Below are 23,220 nucleotides of genomic sequence, written 5' to 3'. Positions count from 1 at the left end.
TCCCTGTTAAGTCTGCTTTCCACCATCCCAAAGAAAAAAAAAAAAAAAAAAGAATGGTAGCAACTTGACCCCCTATCTCTGTTTGCTGAAGCAATCTCTACTGCTGTGGCAAATCCAAAATTCAAAACTGTTTTCACAATAGTGAATCAAACCTATCATTTACTTGCCTGTTTATATTGCCAAAGCTCTGTGATATTGTAAGCTGTAAAATCTTCTCCCTTCAAAAACCAAATAATTCTCTCTTTTTTTTTTTTTTTTTTTTTACTTTTTTCAACAGGATAGATTTTCTGCTTAGTAGCACAGATTTTACAGAAAGTAATTTATGGTTTTCAAAAGATTAATTCTAGCGTTACATATGTCCACACAAAGGAAGATGAATCAGACTCATTCCCTTCCCATCCCTATACTTTCTCCTACTTATTGATTGCTCATGCTCAAGTAATTATTGACAACACAGCTGAAGAGCCTCCTCAGCAGGTGGGGTAAAGATGAGTTGGTCACCCTCCAGTGGGGGCTCCTACCACATCCCTCTGGCACAGCTACCTGTAGGGACCATCTCCCCTCTCCCTCACCACATGGTGCTTGTGGAGACACAATGGAATTGTTACAGGGGCTTAGGACCACCAGGATTTAAACCCAGAAGGTGAAAGGGCTTCATTGTGCACATACAGAGTTCTTTCTTGCCTAAATTTGGGTATCCTGTTTAAGGTCCCTGAACTGAAGTAGCTGCAGTTGATACACCCACATTTTCCACTCTATGAAAATGAAACACATGCCAGCTATAATCACACTTTCTACACTACAGACATCTGTCCAGCAGGAACAACTCGCTAAATCACTTTGGGTTGGCCACCAAGCAGCTGTCAGATGGCAGTGATTTCTGACTGCTGCCAAGTTGGGCTGAATTAGAAATGATGGCCTGGAGGCAAAAGACTGTATAGCACTGCAAACACCTTGAACTCTCTCGTTTCTGCATTTCTGTTGTTTTTGTTACAGTGCCACTTGATGAAATGAATTTTTAAAAGTCAGGAGCATCAATATGTGGAAGATAAAAGCCAGCAAAAATCCTCCCACATGTCTTATTATCACACCACTGAGTGCTAGAGCCACTTGGGAACCACTCAGGTGTTGACGTGTGTTCACACTGTTCTCCTTGCAGGCTCTTTTTAATAGGCTTTTGGAGCATAGCTTTGAGGAGTTTTATTCTTGCATATCTAATAATTTTCTTTCTCATAAAAGAGAAAGGAACAAAAAAGATGCCTGAAAAAAAGGAAGAGTGTCAGACCAGCAACCAATTTGACAAAAAATAAGCTTATGCACTACCCTCTACCTCCAGCCTCCTCAGTGACTTCCGTGGACAACAGACCTCCTTTTGCCACCAAAGGGAAGCAAAAGGATTAAAAGTCTCAAAGGTGAAGGAATTTGAACTTTGACCATTGCAAACAAGGCCCACATTTCACTAACAAAAAATAAGAGAATACCGAGAGAGAAAAAAAACTTCATAACCTGTATGAAAATATTGCTGTGGAAGAAGTTCTCATAAGGAGAGTAAGGACTTCAACTCATGACTATAACAAGAATAACTGAGAAGGACTGACTCTGGGTTTCTGCAAAAGTCTTTTACTCCAGGAAGAAAAAGGACTGCCTACCAAAGGCTATTGAAAAAACAAAAGAAACCTGCCTTCAAACTTTGCTCATTTATTTCTCTTCTCAACCTTTCTTGGTTCATTTTCCATTAAACCTTTAAGTATTTCACACTTTCATTTACCTTTGCAGTATTGGCCTTCTACTAATACATTGCTTTACAGAGAATAATACGGGGAGGTCACCACTGGCAATGGCATTTCCTTATAAAAATCTGGAGGGCAATGCTGAAGCTATTGTTATGGACCACAGTTCTACAAATTCTTATAAAAGGTTAGGTATTCATCACAAAAAACTTTGGGTTTTTTACTTAATATTGTTAGAGTAAAATCCATAAGGCACACAGTGGTTTGCATCAGCTCAGTTGTAATGGAAGTCAAATTGTGATTCATGTGTATAGATTGCGTGTCGCATTTGAAATATTAGAGCTCATCTTCTAGTGGTCTTTTGAGGTAATAAAAACACATGATTTATGCTTCTTTCTGGACTGGTGAAGTAGTTTGTTTTCCTTTTAAAAAGGTATACTTATGGTCTTCAAAATGAGACTCGACACAGCATAATGATCATTCACATCTCACCAGCTCCTATCTACATAAGCTGTTTTTTGCAACAACAAAGCTATTTGGGCTTCAGCTTTGCAGTAAAGACCATTATGTTACAGGGTGGGTTGGTCTGGCAAGAAGAGCTGTTCACCTGGGTTCAAGTGCTTCATTAACAGCCTGCAAAATGAGGTTCACTGCCTAAGCAGAGCTCTTTTTACCACCCACCTAAATCAGTTATCACCATTAAGTTTTACAGTTCTCAAGAGAGCTGGTGAACTTACAGGAAAATATACACACCTTATCTTTTATTATTGTGCTTTGAGCACAGTGAGACAAAAGACAAGAAAACTATCCTCTCCAAAAAAAGTCATATCACATCAAATCAAATGAATCTTTGCTGGAAAGAGGATGTAGTTCCTGATAACATCAATGGAAGTTTTGTTCATTTACCAAAAGGTGGAAGGGACCCACTATTTATTTAAACTATTAGTCCTGTGTTAACCAAAAGTGAACTATCTTAAAACAAAGCACTCTGCCTCTGGAATTACAGACCACTGTTTGCATGCATTTAAAAATAATCCATTTGGAAATTAGCATTATCATCTGTTGTCAGGCATAAGCTATGGTTTAGCTATTGGAAGACAATAACATTCAAAACGAAATAAAATCAAGTGTTTCAGAGCATCAACAGATGATGGTTTTGGAAATGTACTACGTAGTAGAACTATTAGTTACAAATGGATTCTATTCTTCTATCTCTGAATTACTCACATTCTGGTTGGGGAGAATACTTTCCCAAATTTAACTCTAATTTTCAAGCACTCTTTGAGGAAGCAATAACAGAAAAGCAAACACAAGGGGAAAAAAAAGGAAAACAAAACAAATAAACAAAAAAATAAAAAAAACAACCCACACCAAAACAAACCCACAGCTTTTCAGAATGCTTCCTTTTCGTTCAAGTTAATAACATGCACAGGCATCCTGGTCTACATAACCTGGATTTTTTAAAATGTAAGCCCAACTTACGTTGTTATTAAAGTAAGACAAACCTTAAAATATGTTTGCAAGCAGATGGAATCCTATAAACAATTTCCAAACAAGTGGAGCACAACAGTAGAGGAGCTTAAGAGATGTCCTAAAGCATCAGTCCCTCCATGTCTGCCCACCTGTGACACTGCCCAGCAGCAGGAGCAGTACCAAACAAACAGACCCCAACCCAGCTAACACAGCAGCCAGAGGAGCCCCCACGTTGCTCTCCTGGAAGCCACTTTATACTGAGCACCATGGGAAGCACCATTTGGGTCACCAGCCCCTTCTTCTCCTCTCTGCAGCTCCTGATTGCAACCACACACCAACAGCCTGGCAAGAGCTGCTGCTCTCCCAGGTTTTTTCTGTCCTGGTTCTCTCAAACCAGGATGCTTATGCAAAAACCAACACACACAATATTTACTCCACTGACTTAGCAGCTCCTTAGTTCATTATATTTACTTTTTGTTCTCCAAATTCACCCAATTCTGTCCTCTCCTGCTCTTATCTCCTTTCCACTGCCAGATCCACCTGGCTTCATCTCTGCTCACCTTCTTTTTACCCCCTCCAACAGTCTGTTCTCTTTTGCACACATCCAGCATACCCCATACCAGTTTTTCACCTTTGGCACAGGGTTGATTTCTCAAATTGTGCACTACAGCCCCCAGGGAGCCAGAAAGTACTAGAGAGAAGCACTCAGCAGTTCCCTGTGAGATCAGCTTCCCTCAGTTACCTGACTGACTAATTACTGGCTGCTAGCCTGAAAGTTGTTTATCAGCTTGGACTCCTTGAAAGCAATTCCTCTGCCCCAAGGCACAAACAGAGGCCACCCTTGCCATCCCTCTGACTTGGAGGGACAGAGCTGGTGCCCAGTCAGAGGCAGAGAAACAACCCAAAAAAAAAAAAAAAAAATAGTCAATGTAAAATTTCCTTTCCATGAGGCTGAGAAGTGTTACCCCTAATGTCATTAAGTAACTAACGAACTAAAATGGCTTCATAAATTAGGGATGGTGTAGCAGGACCTAGGAACCCATAAGCAATAAAATAGCTATCAATATAATAACATCAGGAAGTACCATCACTTTGACTTTTAGAGCATCATTAAATTGGTGCAGCCTCTTCCTCTGGGCACACCATAAAAGTGCTTTGCATTGATAATACCTACTTTATGATCAGCACAAGACTACCAATACTCTAAATCTACTTTCTATCAATTTAACTGCCCCTCTAGGGATGACAGCTGTATAACTATTAGATTAAACAAACAAACAAATAAATACAAACACACACTCACATGCAAATCACACTTGAACAGTCATACTTTCCAGCACTGAACTAACAGAGCATTCCTGAGAAGGACAAAAGAAAATTCAAGTGAAGTTGCTTTCCTCCTCTTCACCTAAGTAGTTTTAGGGTTGAATTCTTTTCCTGATCCCACTCCACAAAGCACCTTGTGGTTCTCAAATGGAGATAACCACATCAACATTCCCTTGCTACCTGTTTCTCAGCTAAGTTAGTAAACAGTCCACCCAGCAATCACACAGCAAAGGGATTGATGAAATTCAGCCTTAGACATCCAAATATTGCAAAGGCACATGATAAGCTTCTCTTCTGCAACTTTCTTAAGGCTTACAACAGTACACAAATTATTAGACTCTTAATATTATGATTACTTGCCTTAAAAAGAAAATTTAAAAACAAGTTCCTTTTATTATTGTACTAAATCCTGCTCCTCTCCAAGGAAAACAAAATTTGCAGTTCCACTCTCCCTTGTGCTTTCCATCATTAGACTGGAATTTATGTTTGCATCGTTGGCACAGGGGATGCAGAGTCCTCAAGAGGCTTGAGATCTCTTAGGAAAAAAGCAGTTTATTTAAATTGAACTTTTCTTAAGGAATCATTTAAACCAGTTAGAAAGCTTCCACTGACATGTTAGCATTAAAGAAAATACGAGTAATGTGGTGTTATTTTCTTAATCCTGAGTGAATGAGTGTATTCATTTGATAAATACATTAATAGAAAATGTTCACAGACTTCTAAATATTACTTTTTTTAAAATGTTTGCAGCTATAGCTCTTAGGGATAGTTGATAACTTATTCATAAGGTATTTCTGACAGTTGCAAATATATTCTTTTAAAAACTATGCAGCCAGAATTCACATATGATAATGCAGCTTAGAGAACACAGATTAAAAATAATCACAAAAAGCAGAATGAAACATTTGGGGGAACAGGTTTTAGCTAAAGGCAGCAGCTCAGTCATTTGCTCAAACATGCAAAAGCAAGTAGCAAAAACAAGTTAAGATTCTTTCTGTATAATAGCAGCTGCTATTATGTTTGGAACTTAACTGAAGTTAAGAAAGATTTCTTTATCCGGGATTATTCAAGCCTTTTAATGGTTTTTTTTCTAGTTCCTCTTTGAAAATAGACTGATATTTGCATTTAGCAGCAGAACAGACTACTAAACCATGTGCCTGAATTGTGTAAAGATTCTGAGTCCATGAGAAGTTCACTGTTGAGCCAAGTTCTGCCCCTTTTGCTGGACTTAAAACACATTAATTACCTGCTCTTGTGCTTCCAAAAGGTGGTTCTTAAAGACTGACCAGCACTCAGGGGCTCCCTAAACCCTCAAAAACAATTTCCCAGGGTAAACTCAGAAGAAGAAGGCAATTCAAATATGTATTTTGAAAACTTTTTCAATCAAAGTGTGGAATTTGAAAACAAACCCGTGTGGCTGTAAATCCCATTATTTCATTAGCTTGTTCTTCTACATGAGTTTTGTCTTAAAAACAGCTCAAAATCTCTTTGCTGTTCTTTTTTATTATTTTTAGAGGTGGTGTGTTCACTAGCTCACATTATGAATTCTTTCATCCCTCATCCATATTTATTCCAAGTTAGGAAGTGATCACATTTGTATATTCTACCTTTCTCAGAACAGAGGTGTTCTTAAAGCTTCACTCCAAATGCTAATTCTGGAATAAATAAAAAATCCTACAGATGTGACAAATAAGACATTGAGGTAAGCCAAGCTTGATTCCTTTAAACGTAATAAATGCCTGCACAGGTATAGCAAGATTTATGCCAATAAATAAAATTAATTTCACCACAGTAATCTCATTTTGGTGATAATCCCATTACCAATCAAAAAATACACAAAATATGAAAAGCCACTGGCTCCTTCTATCCTGCAGCAGGCAACAGACTATGAAAAAAATTATGAGATTTCTCCCTAGGTATCCTCTATATCTTCCCCTGAAGCAGGAGGCTTTTGGGGAATCTCCTGGCTTTTGAGAAAATGGTGAAAAAAGTCTTTTCACAAGGCGTACATGGGAGAAATTCTTGCCACCAAAGACTCTTTGCTAACCCAAATCCTAAACTGTGAGCTCTATTGCCACAGTCTGTTGGAAAAGTTCACCTCTGGGCATCTGGGGGTTTGAAGCTTGAACTGGCAATTTGCCACTGCTCTGCATCCTCCTTTGGTAAAACAGAGGATGATGACAAGGTCTGATCTGCACCAGGCTCCTCCTGTGAGTCCACACAGATCACCAGAATGTGAATGTCTGTGGAATCTCTTCCCCTACACAACCATTGCTCTTCAGTGCAAATCCATTTGTTTATCTGGGACACAGAGGGATTTAACTGCATCCCCTGGCTGGGACCCATGACAGAAACCCCAACAAATTTCCTACAGGGATGGGAAAAGGAAAAGTTTTTTATAATAGATCTAACTGGACTTTTCTCCCTTCATATTTAGTAACACACTGTCACCCATTTTTCTTCTTCAAAGGCTCCTAATGCACAAGTTTTCCCTCTAAATCTAACTACCTCATGCTTTGCTGTAAGAGTTACCATTACATAAGTCTACATCAAATAAAAGGTTATGCTACCACTGTTCCCAAATATACTACAGCCCATTAGAAAATAAAGCAACATAGTCACCTCATTCTTACAAAAAAAGAAAAAGAAAAAATCACTCTTTTCCCTAGAAAGAGTGCTGCTAGTTTACTGATTTCATAAATAAACTCCCAAACCTCTGTTTGCTTTGGCTTTGATTTCACCTACGAAAGAAATTCCTTTTGAATCTTGGGAGGCACTAATGAGATAAATACTGCTGGTGGAAAAGCAATGTCAGATTTCTGTAAGAGATTCACCTCCTTTTTTTATCCAAACATTCTTAGAGATAGCAGTGAATGTCTATACAGGGGAGAAGAAGGGAAAGGGAAAGGTAGGGGGAGCATTGTTTTCCTCTAATCTTTTCACCTTCACCAGACAAGCAATATGACACATTAAAATAACAATATCCACTTTTATTCAACAGATACCTTACCTTTTCAGTCTCTCAAATCTTATTTTACTAATGGCTAAGGATGAACAATGGATTGCTGTATCAAAACAAAAAATTTTTTTCATGCCTCTATACCAAGAGCAATTACATTAAATACCTGGTTCCATCAGCACTTGTCTTAGTGTCATCCACAATTTTTGCTTCAGTGTTCTATTTTTGTCCCTAATACTCTTACCCCATTTGTCCCCTATCTATGTTCTGTGATATTGACCCATTTACTCTTTCAAATCCACAAAGATGCTATCTTCAAATGATAAATTGTAGAAGGCTACCCCTATAATTGATCTAGAATCCTTCTGCCCACAACAACCTTTTACTGTGGCATTTTGAAGGACACTGTATCTCTCTGAAAAATTAAATGCTGATGAAAACTGAATAGGTTTTTTTCTTTGGAAGGAGGGTTGCTATCTTTACCATGTCTTAAAACAAGATATAACCTCTGGAAAACTACTGGAACTGCTGGTCTTGAATTTTGTAATGACTTTCAATATATGCTGTTATAATAAATGAGAAATCTGAGAGCAACAGAAAATCATTCAAAACTAACACACCATTATTTTCACACTGAACTAATTTGTTCACTCTGCAGTGCAAAGAGGCACACAAGTAATGGAAAAATATTGTCCCATGTTGATAAACATATATTATCTATGAAAAGCCTTCACAGCACTATTTGCATTTGCCTAAATGTTCTCTCCTTAACATCTTTTCCACCATTCATTATTCATGTTTCATTCACATCTTGTTCCCTTCTCCCACTCTGAAGAAAAATCCACGTGGAAGCGTTGAACTGGAAGTGGCAGACTCATCACCACCACTAAGTTGGGAACTCTGCCTCTCCAATGCCACACCAACCAAATCAGGCAGTTTCACACGGTACAAGATTCACTGATTTTATTTTCCTGGGGTCCAGACTATTCCCAGTTAATCAGGTTCCACAGGATGGTAGAGCCATATATCTTATTCAGATAAGAAAATAATAGATCATTGCACAACAGTTCCTTTCCTAGTATCCCTCTAAGCCATACTAAACACCTTTCTTTTTTCTGCATTCTTGCTACAGAATAATAAAGCTTTAATGGTTTTGCCTTTTCAAATTTAATCTATAAGTGTAAAAACAAATAAATAAGCCAGCTTCAGCAGAAGAAAAGCCCTTAATTTTAGCTATTATAAATATTTTTCCCTAAAACATAACCTTAATTGACATAACTGAAGAGTGCAAGATGTGTTTCTCAGCTGAGCAAACAGGGTTATCAGGTCTGATTTATAGCAGTAGTTACTGAGAGGCATTTCTGGTCTGGAGATTGCAGCACCACTGCATTCCTTGGGCATAACCTGAGGTGACCAAAACAAGAACAGTAAAAAGAGGCAAGGACTGGAGATTCCAAGAAATTATAAAATATATATATATATATTTTACCTGCAACCTTAATTCCAGCCTCAACACTTAGTATGAAACTTTAATTGCTTTGCTTTTGGCTATGAAGCTGAACTGGTGATTCAATGCTTTCCCCTTTGATAACATAGTCAAAGTTTATCTGCAGTTAAAAAAAATAAATTGGGACAACTCAAGGCCTTAGCTTTTCATTTCTAATCACTGCATTTGAATTACTATACATCCACTATCATCTGGATAACACTCACATCCCCACTATTGATTAGTGAGTCAATGACATCTTTATTCACATTTCCAATATTTATTTACATTCCCACAGATTCACTCAAGTTCTATCAAGAACAGTGCTCAGAAAACAAATAAAGGAGGGGCTGGGACCTGCAGCCCAAGCTGTGACCCCTTGGAGAACCTGCACTGGAGGAGGCTCCTAGTAGGAACTTACAGATCCATAGAAAAGAGCCCACACTGGCAGGACCTGTGGCCCATGAGGGATCCATGCTGGAAAAGTCTATTCCTGAAGGACTGCACCCCATGGAAAGGGTTGACTCAAGTTGACTCTGGTTTGCCCACCATGGTCACTGGTCAGTGATCTCCCTGCCCTTATCTCTACTCACAAACTTACAATTGAATTTTCTCTCCCACTTGTCCTGTTGAAGAAGGGGTGATAGAGCAGCTTGGGGAGCACCTAGCAGCTGGCCAAGGTCAACCTACTTAATTTACTTATTTTAAACTAAGAATTTTATTTCCTTTAGCCTGTGAAGAACTAAGCAACCACATCCCCAAGTTTGCTATCTGAGGAGCACTAAAGAACAGAGAATCAGAAACCCATTTAAGACGGAAAGGCAAAAATCAAGATTTTTCTTTTCAACTTTCCATTCTACTTAAGTCCTGGAAGAATGATGCTAATACTTGTTATTTTAGCAGCTGACAGATGCAATTTTAATTTGTTAGGCATTGTTTTTCATTAAGGTGAGTGATGTACTGAACCCCTTTTGAGTAATAAAACCATCATTTAAAACAACTGCCAGCCTTTTTGAAGCAGTTCACTTGACATTCTATTAAATCAAAAGAAAGGAGTGACTACTGTATCTAGGCTGCATCCATATTTCTGAGTATAAAAAATGTCAAGGAAAAATTAGTAATGCACAATAAAAAGATTTGTACACAGAGCACATGCAGCTTTCTCACAAAATATTGATATTCAAGATTAAAAAATACTTTGTTTTTGATAAAGTCATCCACCTTCTTCCAATAAAGAACAGTTGAATATATATGGAAATTTCTTCTGAGCAATCAGTTTCTATTTACCTTCAAGGTTGTCAGAAATCTTAACAAATTTGTTCCTTAGTTCTACTTTGTCATTACCTTGGCAGCCATAAAGCTCTTCTTTTGTCTAGTCCACAGTCCTGAATTCACAATAAGCAGTTCTATGTTCATGCACATATTTTAAGACAGTCATGTTCATTCTATCCCTTCAACCAAGCTATACATATCCAACTTCTGGGCTTGCCTCATAAATCAGTTCCTGCAACTCCTTCATCATTTTTACAGTCATTTCTGAATAGCTTTCTAGTTTTTAATTTTAAATTATCTGACTGCACATGCCATTTGCCTCAACTTGTCACATGCTCTGGAACTCTTTAGAAAGATTTTGGAAGGGTAAAATCACTTGCTGCTTCGACCTTGGAAAATTATCTCAGAACCAGATTCTGTTAAAACAGTTTTAGAGAAAACATGAAGTGAAAAAAAAAATATACAGGAATAGTGTAATCACTGTGGTTAAACTACTTTGATGTTTACTTGGTGGCATAAAGACTTGCTAACCAAAGAAAAACTGATAAGAAATTCTTATAAACAGGGTTACACCATGCACAGTTTGCACTGATTCTGGGCTCTACAAATCTGCTTGCTGTTTTCCAACTAGGTACTGGATTCTTGTACTCTCTTAATCCCTCCTAAATGTGCCATTACTTAAAATACAAGGAAGACACCTCATCTCCAGATGATGGGCAGAGGATGCACTTTGCCTCAAGGACAAGACTCAGCTCATGAGGTGCACTACAATATCTGCATGCCAAACCTTCAGCTGATTTTAAAAAAAAACAAAAAAACAGAGGATTGACATCCATACTATTAAAAAATTCATATATGTGTGAACCACAAAAATCCTGAGTTTCCTCAGACACAGATACATGCAGGAGGTGCTATGTTCCCTCTGCATGCTGTATTTATCTTAAGGAAAGGCATCTTTTCACACTTTAAAACTCTGAAGTCTCTATTTGGGCATCCAAAGCACATAATTAAAGGGACATCACATACAGCAATTTGTTCAGGAATCAGTAACAAAAGATAAGTGCTAACACAAAGTAGATAAAAATTCAAAAGCATTCATCTTCATTCAGTCACAGGAAGGTTTTAGGACTTGGAGATTAAATACTAAGAGCACATCCAGGGTATTATTACACACAAGCTAAAATACATATTTGGGTCTATGTCAGTAAAATTATTTATTGTGGGATCAGATATTAAAACATCTGATCAGCCACTTTGTTCATGTAACAACAGTAAAATAATAACAGTAAAATATTTTAATCATAATTCTAATATCTACTGACAGGTAAAAAGCCAGTTTCTGAGGTGACAAAAGAGAACCTTGGTTTGGTTTTGTTTTGAGGGGTTTTTTTTCCTCTTTTCTCTGATAGGAAAACTGTTCCTATATTTGAGCACAAATCTCTTTGGATTACGTTTGTGCAGTGTTGCAATTTATCAATCTTACTTCAACATGTCATTTTATCTAGTGTCCTTATAAATAAAAACCAGTAGCTCACATCTTATAATCAACCCAAAAGGCCCAAACATCTTGAAGGCATAAAGGAATTGATTTGACATTAGCTATTGCTGCAAGCTGATCTACAATATAAAGAAACATGTATTATGGCTTTAAACAATAGGATCTCTGACTCCTAAATTTCTGAATTAGTCATAAGCTACAGAAGACATTTCTGAACTCAAAAGCACTTTTGGACATATAATTCTATTTCAGCAGAGATGATTGTAAGCAGTTTTGTCTGTGCAGGTAAAAAGAACAGCAGGGAGCAATGGCAAAGCTACACAGATGGCTATAGACCAGCTCAGAGCTCTTTCAGAACCAGAGAAGCTCTCCTGTCTAGAACTTTCCATCCAACTGGACCAGGCTATCCATCCAACTGCAGATGGCTTTGTACCTGGACAACTATTCTCTTCAGTATACATTATAAGAGAAAAAGAGAAGTCCTGGTGTCCACAGTCTTGATTTTGAAGTCTTAGTTATACTATTAAACATAAAATCATCTCATTGCACTGTTAGATAAATAAAACAATTCAAAGATTATCTGGTTGGTTGCTACAAGTCCACTGTTTGACCCAAACAGCAAAAAACAAGGGAACATAAGACAGCAATGATAACAATCCCACAGCAACCAACAGCCAGGTTCTCACAATAAATGAGCTGCCAATGTCAGTGTCAGGGCTTCCAGGGCTGGTCATGGCAGTGCAGAGACACAGGATCATATGCCATATATGGACCATATGCCACATGTGGATCATATGCCACAGGATCATATGCCACATATGGATCATATGCCACATATGGATCATATGCCACATATGGATCATATGCCACAGGATCATATGCCATATATGGATCATATGCCACAGGATCATATGCCACATATGGATCATATGCCACAGGATCATATGCCACATATGGATCATATGCCACAGGATCATATGCCACATATGGATCATATGCCACTTCACTACAGCTCAGCCCTGCAAATTTTAACAAAAGGTTTTTCTGCAGAAAACATCTGTACCTGACACAGGAAAGGAGCTCCAAGATACAGATTTGATTAGGTGCCTAGACTAGTAGGGATGTTGTGACAGGCTGAGCCAGAACTCAGTGGGTTTCACCAGCAGAAGTTGGCTCTGACATTGTTTTCAGCCTGGAATGAGAAACAAGGCCATGTCTGCCCTTTCTAAGTCCTCCCCTCATCAGTCACATCCTTATTTTCCCCTTCCATTAGCTTCCTTTGAAAACAAACCACCAGGAATAGCCCAGTTCCACGTGGTGCCTTACACAATTCAGGAGAAAGTCAGGGTAGCTACTTCCAAATTTGAGACAAAGAACAGGCAACTTGCACATGATCATACAGTCACTTCAGAAATCAGCTTGAAAGTGTCCTTGATTTCTCACAGTAGCCCTGGCCTTCCATCCTGGCTTGTAAAATCAGTTTGTCATCATCCCTGTGTCTCAGATATGGAGATCAAAGAGATAACACTACCTGTGATCTCTCAGAGAAAGTGACAACTTCTGAAAGCACAGCAAACATTTGGGTATTTTTACACTGTGAAACTACTTCACATGCCATGAAGAGTCCTTTGGTAAGGTGTATCTGCCTCAGTGCTCAGATGTCATTTTCCCCTTAAGGCTCTGAAAAAAAAAAACCACTTCATTTTACAGAAAAAGAGGGAGGTCAAGACCAGAAGGTTCAACATTGTCCTGTTCTTCACACTTGCTCACTGCCACTATTGCTTTTTCTCAAGGGGCTGAAGCAGACAGGGGGGAAGTTTTCTCTTCACAGTTTGCAAGTTCTCAGATTTTTGAGATGAGACACTTGTGTTTAAAAAGCAGATTTACTCTTGGATGTTAATCAAAGCTGCAACTTCTTTTAAAAAATGCCATTTCTCACATTACAGTCATACTTTTTGCAAGGCAGTAGCAATATCTTTCTCCAACTATTTCCATAGCTTTTTTTAGGGGCTGCAAGGTTCACAGTATATTGTAACTTGCCTTATAGCTGTGGCAAGCAAGTGTGAAATTATTATACTAGACCTGTTCCTCCTTACCAGCTAGTTATGCCATTATAACCTACATATATATATATATATATATATATAAACTAAATACATTGAAAAAAATATAAAATTTATTCCCTACAAACCTGATATCCCAAGTTTTTATTGCTAAGAACAGAGAGATTGTCAGTCATTTCCAGACTCCTAAATATTTTAGAGAGCTTTCCAAAGACCAGAGAAACAACCAGGAGTTTTCCCTGAGGAATGGAAGCAGACAAATTTGGTACAAGAACAAGCAGAGGATAAATATGGACTGTCTGTATAGGGAATGCAGAAAAGGCAGCTTTTCAGAAAGAGTTCAGAGAACCTGATTTCATGTCTTAGAAATTGAAAAGAGCAAAAATGTCCAGTACAAGAAATTATTTACTGTGGGTTTGGGAGGTACTTAGCTGAGCTGGATGACTTATTTTTACTTTTAGTAAATGGGTCACATGTCAAAAATACAGTTGAAGCTTTCCAGAAATCATACATGAATTCAGAACAACTTAAGAGCAGAGATCAGTGATACAAATAAACTACTTTTTGGAGAGTGTGACATTTCTGAAATAGGAGTTTTCAGTCTCACAAGGGAACAACTGCCACAAATGGTAGAGTTATATTGTGATTTGGTTGGCTGGTTGGCTGGTTTTTTGTATTTTTTTTTGGTGGCAGTTTGAACATAATGTGAAATTAGTTGGATTTTTTTCAGGTTTGTTCTTTACCTATAATCACAGCTGAGCCTCCCTGGGACAGCATCAGAGGTAAAGGATTTAAAAGCACCAGTAACCCTATGGAAAAGCTAGCTAAGAAAGAAATGGATCAAATGGCTGTGTGCTGAGTCACATGATAAGTTAATTTATATATATATGTATATATCAGGATATTAAAATGAGTCTACAAAAAAGGGTTTGGGCTTTAACAGTGCCAACTTGAAGTGCTTAAGAAAGTTATAACATCTGATTGGACTTCAATGAGCTCAAAAATATAGAGAAATAACTTTAATAAAAGGTTGCAACCATTTGGAATTAAATAGAGACAAACACAAGGATGAAAAACACTTCAAAGAAGATTTCAGTAGTAAGCAAAAGACTTAAAAGGAAAAGATGATGAAGCTCATCTCCTAAGTTAGGCACACAGTAAAAACAGTAACTGAGCTCAATCTTTCAAAGAAAAACAGAATGAAGAGTGAAAGGCTCTTGTTCACCTAAGCAGAAGAGAATGAGGAAAATAAAGAGAACAACTCTTTATAGATTCTCTTATTCTCATTAAGATTCAGTGAAAGCTAACTCAGTGTATCCCTAAATGTGGGCAAATGTATTCTGATAAGAAATTATCAGAATAATGACAAACAGACAGAAGCTTTCTGAGCATAGTAAAAAAAAAAAGATATGTATAAATTCAGTGGCAACTTTTTTACTGAAACCTATATACAACTGGGCACTAAAATTTTCCCATTGTAGCAGCTGGTTTCACAAACTTTTACTTGAAAACTTTGTTCTTTGTGTATCCCAGATCCTCATTACTAAAGCAAAAATACCATCAGGAAGTGCAAAACATGGGACTGCATTCCAAGAAAGGAGAAGGGATAAAAACACATTCCTATGATTTTGACAATGAATACTGCAGACTTTGGAAGAGGCAGTAATTGAGGGCATGGATGTAGAATTGAAGTGAGACAAGAAAAAATATATTCTCAATAGTAATAGATCAGCTGAGAAAAGTGTCTGCTCTTAGTAAAATAGCTGGCTACTTAGATAAGAGCAATACAGTACAACTAATGTATCTAGATTTAAGTTGAGCATCTGATAGCATCCTAAAAGCAATTATTATTTAAATGTCAAACAATAAGGAACAAAAAAAAACCAAAACCCACAAATATGGATAGAAAACTGTCTATGGAGGCAGTACAAGAGTCTAAGTTGAAAAAAAATACTTGCTCAAAATGGAGAAATGTTACTAATAGTACTTCTCAAGAGCCACTCCTGGAATTGATCTTACTTAATATATTCATTAGCAACCTTATTTCAAGGACTAAATTATGAAATGCAAAGATAGCACAGTTATCAGCATAGAAGAGGACAAGATGGTCACACAGGGAGAATGAGATGACCTTGTGAACCAGAAAACTGCATGGGATGAAATTTAAAAGCAAACAGTGTAACATCATGACAAGACAAACTAATGACAGGGATTTCTGCTTTAAACTGGAGGTTCATCTGTTCTAAGAAGTGGAGGAGAAGAAAGCTGTTCAATAAAATGCTTATGAAGTACAAATGTGTTGCAGCTGCTAAAAGGTCTAATGAACTTCTGGGATGTCCAAGACAATTTCAAGTTGACTCTGAGAAGGACCAGACAGATCTCATACAAAATGCCATGGAGGTTCCTTGTTGCCTGTTTTCAAAACAAAACCTGTAAATATGTCTAGAGCAGAGCTTCTAAGCTGATTACAAGAATGGGTAAATAGCCATGAAAAGAAATGAGGAAACCTTGGTGCTTTCAGCCTAGATAAACAAAGACTGTGAATATATATTTCTTCTAATTATTATATATATTTGTACTATGCTTAACTTTCTCATGGCTAGCTCCAAATACATAGAGAACACAAAAATATCACACAGCCATGTGGAAGCTGGGTCTAATCCATCAGGCAGAGATCTTGGACAGGGCCCAGCAGTGCCTGGCTACCCTGTCACTGACTCCATGCAGAGCCAGGACCCACCTTTCACTCATCAGCCCAAGGGTCTTTCTGCCAACTGCTGTGAAATTAAAACATGCAAACCCTCAGACTGTGCTCTGAAGCTGGCTCCAAGGAGGAGCAAGGCAGGGGAGAGCAGCAACTAAGCAAACAACACACACCTATATATATATACCTATATAAACAATAAGCATGTCACAGAAGCTGAAGAGCTGCTGAGCCCAAAATGGGAACTCCTCAATTTTCATTTGATTTTTAGTGAATCAACATTCCTCTAAGCAACAGCTTGGAATATGTGATGCAACAAAACCCTTTCATATAGAAATATTTATCCTCTCTATGGCTAATATGAGACTTGTCTAAGTAACCAGTTCACCCATCAAGTGTCACCTCTTTGGCTAATGGTTTAAATCGAAGGAAAGAACACACCTCATAATGAACATAACCAACTGTGTAATGCTGCTCAGCGGGGAAATATCCCTCCTGTGCCACTGCAGTGATTATCTTATGCCTTGAAGCATGAGAGCTGATGATCTTTATCTTACCTTTCATAACTACAAATGTTACTATTGGTCATAAAATTATCTGAGCACTTCAAAAATTCAGCCACAGTATTTGATTTGATGACTCTCTCTGCACTAGCGACTAGCACAAGCTCACTGGGTATTCAATGTCTGGCAAGTCATTTGTTTTAAATTACATTTTTATTTTCATATTTTGGAACAGGATTAGAATAACCTTCTGAATAAGTTTCACTAGAGCTTTCATAAAAATTGTAAGCAGCTAAATCAAACCTTGCTTAAGGGTTTGACTGTGACTTCAGCTTATGCTGTATATCTTAGTAAATCTAATCTTGCAGGAGGTGCCAACACATTTCTAACCAGAGCAGGTGGACTAAAAACATAGAAAATACACAGACACAACATCCCACTTCCCTACCTTTCCACACATGAGCCAGCACAACCCACACAATTTGCTGCAGGTTTGTCACTGCCTGCAAAACCCTGCAAACAGGAACAAGGTCTCAGGAAGAGAGAGGTTCTGGGCCACAGCACCTTCTGTGATGATCCTTAGCTGTTCAGTTGAGGCAGCACTTGTTGCTCAGACAAGTGCCAAAACCTACAGTTTAGCCTTAATTCCATTACCTTGGGTGTCTAGGTGTGAAGAATAACCACATCCTCCCTTTCAGATAAAACCCCTGCATCTTTCTCTTTAAGTAGCTTGTAACCAACTCCAGTCTGAAGAAAACACTTTTTAAATTAAAAAAAAAAAGAAAAAAAAAAAAAAAGACATCTCCAACTTTTCAGAAAGCTCAGAAAATTTACAAAAGGAATCAAAAACCTGCAGACACACAAGGGCACGTGTGCACAGGCTTTTCTTCTGTGCTACATCTCAGAACTTATCAAGGGGTATGGGACAGATTGCAGCAGGTGTTCTTAACAGGAGAATCATATGCCTGAAATTTACAAAAATTAGATTATGTAAGCTTGGCTTAATCATACTTGCAAACCAGTTACCAAAACAACCTCTTAAAAGGAGGAAGACCAGGGGAGAAGGGATGAAAGGTATTTTGAATTCTTGAATAAAAAAAATAAAGTGAAGCTAACAGAAAATCCATCCAAAAGTAGTGATGTTTCAGGAATGTCAGGGTTTAACACTGGCCCAGCAATTAAACCAAGTGATAGATGCTCTCTGTTAATCTCTCTCTCCTCCCTGATAAAGAAAGGAGAGAGAATAAGGGAGAGAGACTTATGGGTTGGAAACTAAACTAAAGAACTTTAATGAAACAGTAATGATAAATAGGAAAAATTACTAAATATATACAAATATACAAGAAAATGGATACCACATTCCTACCCCCTTTCCCCCAATAGCTCTCACGTCACCGCCGAGGCTGCAGGGCAGCCCTGGGAAAGTCCAGGCTGGACTCCTGGAGTTGGCAGCAGTTGGGAACTGGAGGCAGGAACACACAGATATGGGCTGGCACGGATCAGGAGCACAGGCAGAGGAATGGACAGAATCCTTCCAGGATGCCGAGTGAAGGAAGGGAAGCAGGGAAGGCAGGAAGGGCAGGCAGATGGAAGCTGGAAGCAGGAATCTGGCTTGGCCCTCGTGACCCTTCAGATTTATACTGAGGATGATGTATATGGGATGGAATACTCTGTCTGGTCAATTCTGGCACCTCTCTTGTCCGTTCCTCCCCAAAGGAGGGATGCAGGTGGGACCTCTTTATTCCTTCTGGAGGGTAAAATGTTTTCCTCAGAGCTGAGCAGTGGCCTTGGCTCTGCACACCAGTCTCTAGCAGTAACTATAAACATCAAGTGTTATCAGTCCTGGAAGCACACACTGTCTGAGAAACTTGCTGTTAATTTCAGCAAGTGCAACTACTTACAAGAGACTTAGCTAAAAGCAAAAGTACAAGACAGAAAATCGCCTTTATCCTGGCCCAAACCAGGACAAGGAAAAAAAAGGGACATTTTATTAAAAAAAAAAATTAAACTATGAGGTGTAGAATATTCTAGAAAACAAGCATCTCTCAAAGTGATCAAAAAGACACAGTTTCTTTGCCAGTAATAATGTATTTAAGAGGTTGCTTGCTAGCAAACTGCCATGGCAACCACAATAGCACCAGGGGTACAGTGCACTGCTGAGAAACAAAGCACCTCCCCGTGAGAAATCAACTAAATTTGCAAAGGTGCAGCAGAAAAGTGATTTTTAAACATGGCAATTAACTTCAGTGACTTTAGTCACTGAAACTCCAGAATCAGGCACCAATCAACTCTATTTCTTTACCCCACAACATCCATGTTATGCTCAGCTATGGTTATAAAACCTGCTTTAGACATACACCAAGCATTCTCATTTCTGCAATTAAATCAGCAAGGTGAGATGCTATTTCAGTTTCAAAAGCCAAGAGGGACCACAGTGGTCAGAGACAGTTCCTAGCTAAGGCAGAGGCCAAACCTCCTTAAAAAAACCAGCCAGGAGGGGGTATGTGCCTCACTTCCTAGCTGCAAATGTAGCTTCAGATGAAAAATGGAAGCTGGTACCAAGATGACTTTCTGCAGTTTACAAATAATGTACCCAGAAAAAGCCTAACCCAACCTAATTATCAAGGGACAGAGGGAGGAAAAGAAAAAGGAAAATATCAGCTATAGATCTCTGTGCCTGTAAGAATATTTTTTACACAACAGAAAAAAAGAAGAATACTGAAAATAGAGGGTTTTATGCCAAATTGACCAATGGTGCACAGGCCCTAGATCAGCTCTTTTCTCCAGCAGACTGCACATAGTGATTAAGTCAACTTTTGAGAAAAAGCAATTCAAAACTCATGTTATTCTGAAAACTAATTTTATATAAAGCATTATCTTTGAGTGCAGTCTATCTCAACTCTCATTTTTAGAAGGCTTATATTATTATATTATTATATATAACCAGCAGCAGGGGAAGAGGAGGGAGGGTTGAAACATCACTCTAAGAAAGCTTCTCTGCCCTTGCTTTTCTGGCTTTCCTTCTACTCTGCATTCTCAAGGCTAAGGGAGAAAGAAATTACACAGATCATTTCAAGCAACAAAAGGGAAAATACTGAAGATAAATAATACTGCTGACAATGGCAGACACCAATTACTTTCTTTTTCTGATACCACAGAATCTTCCAGTGCTTTTAACTCACAATTTATGAATGTCACTGACTGACATTCAACTTTTGTGTTCCTAGCAGACTCACTGTCACGTTAACATTTTATTAAGCTCTTTCTTTCTTTCTTTTTCCCCACCTTTTACCTTAACTTTAAAACCTTATTTGGAAACACTGTGCACACCGATGCTGTTAAGTAACAAACTGGAAGCAAAGAGATTAAACTTGATTAGAGATCCCCACCTTCCACTTTATTTTCAATGAAGTTTTTTTGTATGTTTGTTTTGGAAAGGTGAAACAGTAATTGTTCTAACCATGCATTCAGGAATAACATTGACTTATAGTGGGTAAAATATTTACTGGTCTTCTTTCTTCATCTTACTTTAAAACACCAATTTCACATACTATTGGACATTTGCTATTAACAGGTACCATACATGAAAAATAAAACCCAAAAATTAAATAGAAAGCTTTATTTCAATATTTTCACGGGTAATATGCAATTCTTGAAACAAGAATTCATTAATGCTTTGATTTTTTTGTTTAATCTATAAATGAAAAAGCATAAGCCACACAAGATGGCAAACACTGAACTGGTATAAAAAATTCTATCGACTGCTTTTTAGACATTCTGAAAAACAGACTATTTTTCTCACATGTGGCCCAGCTTCTGTTTAATTTGCAGCTGTGCTATTTGCCTCACACATTATTAGAAGTGCAAGGGAATCTAAAATACAGAGCACTTGCTGACATGACCGACAGCCATGACTGAGTCCAGTCAGGCTTCAGAATGCAGAAAGAGCTTGAAGCATCTCCACCAATCCTGAGTAATTGCTCTACTTTTAACTACTCTGAGACACAATGCTTGACATTCCAAACTGCTCAGGTATGCACTTGGTTAAGCTAGAAAGTGGCAGTGCTGGTGAAATGTACAGCATTGTGCCAAAACAACTGAAAGGGCACAAAGCACATTAAGATACAGCTTCTTCATAGTGTAAAGGTGGCTCCAGCTTTCTCAGCACCTTTACAAAAGGAGTTTTTATAGTCAGAGCTACAGCAGGTAGTAGGAGTCACAAGCTAGTTAGTGTTTCATGTACAAAAGCTTTTCCTAATGCTGGAAGTTCAGAAAGCCATGATCCCACAATGCTGAAAATTTTGAAGGCAATATCTTCATTCAGCAGAAATATCTTCAGAGTGTTTAACAGTCATAAAGTGCAAAGGTAAAGTCTGGTGAAAAGCTTCACCCTGGTTTCAGCTGTAAGCACCTGAGTGACTCCAGGTAACCCAATGGGACTGATCACAGCACTGAAAGCTCCACAGGGGCTGCCTCAGGTGACTGAACTGGGGCACAGGAGGCAGATGCTGAGGCAATGATTGAGTTACATTAGCTGAGCATCCACCTTTCTAACTCCCAAAGGATAAAGTGATCACCTGGAGATTTCCACAGCAACCACCACAGTCAATACAATGTAATCTGGGGTGAGAATGAACAGTGTCTGGAAGCCCTGGCATAGATGTGACTTTATTGATGATGTGATGTGGGATGTGGCAGACTTCTTCCTCTTTCATTTGTCACTGGGGACCTCACAGTTATCCCAAGACACCAAAAATTAAGGAGTCCTGGTGGCATATATTGTGTTCTAAAAGAATTTCTGAATTATGTGTGAAGCTTGTATTGGTTTTACTGATCAAACTCAATATTATGAAGCACCATTTTACAGGGTTTCTCCTGATATTCAGTGTTTGCACCCAGATGATGAAACAGAGTATACAGGGAAAATTTGCCAACAATGCAAACATACTACAAGGACATTGGTGGGCATAAGAATTCAAAGCTGTCTTGACAAATCAGAGTGATAATTCTTGAAAATAAAATGCAATTCAAAAAAGGCAAGACTATACACTTTTGAGGTAGTAGCTGCAAACAATTATGAGGAAATGTATTCAGTTCCTCAAGACCTGACTTCAACACTAAGAGATCTTTGATGTGCAGGCAGAACATATCCTGGCATAGGCACAAATCTCAGATCTGATTATGGAGGAAAGGCCACCCAGGTAGTGGTGTAGCTGATAATTTGTGATGACAGACATAAAATCTTAGGTAGTGATGTGGATTCTGCTTAGACACTGTTGCAATGGGTAAAACATGACACAGACAAGAACTCCATGCTGTGAAATTGTCCCTGATATTCCATTTTATTTGATCCACAAAAAATGGAGAACTTCTAAAAGACCTTGAGTCTCTGCAGGTGGTAAAAAATAGCACTTTTAAATCCAGCTCTTGAAACTTGGCATTAAGAAAAGGATACTCTGCTCTCAAAGGGAATAAAAGAACTCAAATGACAAAGTTTATAAACACTGAAAGCCAAACAGTTTTCAATTTTACTTTTGGAATTTGTTTCAAGTTAGGATATAAAGTTATTCAGCCTTTGATGAAGACATTAAATGAAGCATGAGCCATAAAGCAGCTAAGTAGTATAAAGTCTGATGAAATTAAAATTCCTTCTTTCTCACATAACACTACATTCCAGTGCCTTCTATTTCAACATGAAGTTGCTATTTTTGTTATTTGCTGGTTCTAACATAACCAACCAGAATACTCATCTACCCCAATTATACTATCAGTGCAGGTAATTAAAGCATCACCTTCTCAGACAAGAAATGCCAGGACACCCACAGATATGAATTTCTATGTCTCTGTCACTGGATTTTATTTTTTTTTCCTGGGTGAACAATTATGTCCAAAAGCCAGTAGTCAAGTATTGCACCAGAAATTTTTTTTGCACACAGAAATCCCCTATAATTTAGGGGATTTCCTATTACCTTTTCTTTCACTGGTATCAATAGTGATGGGTCACAAGGTTTCCAAGGATGTTACTACAGCTATCAAAATGCTGAGAAGCACGTGAATAAACTTTCACTTGGTCACCACTCATTCATATAAATCTTTCATCACTCAAATATAATCTAGATATCCAAGGTCTCATATGTCATAAGACACATAAGACAGTTCACTGATTCCCATCAGTGAGCCTGATGAGCAGGAAACTGCCTGTGTTA

General features: G+C 38.1%; 1 protein-coding gene across 10 annotated transcripts in view; it reads right to left on the bottom strand.

Annotated features, from left to right (window-relative positions):
* The window catches only part of NELL1 (neural EGFL like 1), a 232,316-nt gene that overhangs the window by 122,470 nt on the left and 86,626 nt on the right, over positions 1-23,220 (bottom strand). The window lies entirely within an intron of this gene.

The sequence above is a fragment of the Heliangelus exortis genome, chromosome 18, assembly GCF_036169615.1.
Source record: "Heliangelus exortis chromosome 18, bHelExo1.hap1, whole genome shotgun sequence".
NCBI classification, from domain to species: Eukaryota; Metazoa; Chordata; class Aves; order Apodiformes; family Trochilidae; genus Heliangelus; species Heliangelus exortis.
Note: the sequence above shows the minus strand (reverse complement) of the source record. Positions and strands in the feature narration are given on the sequence as shown.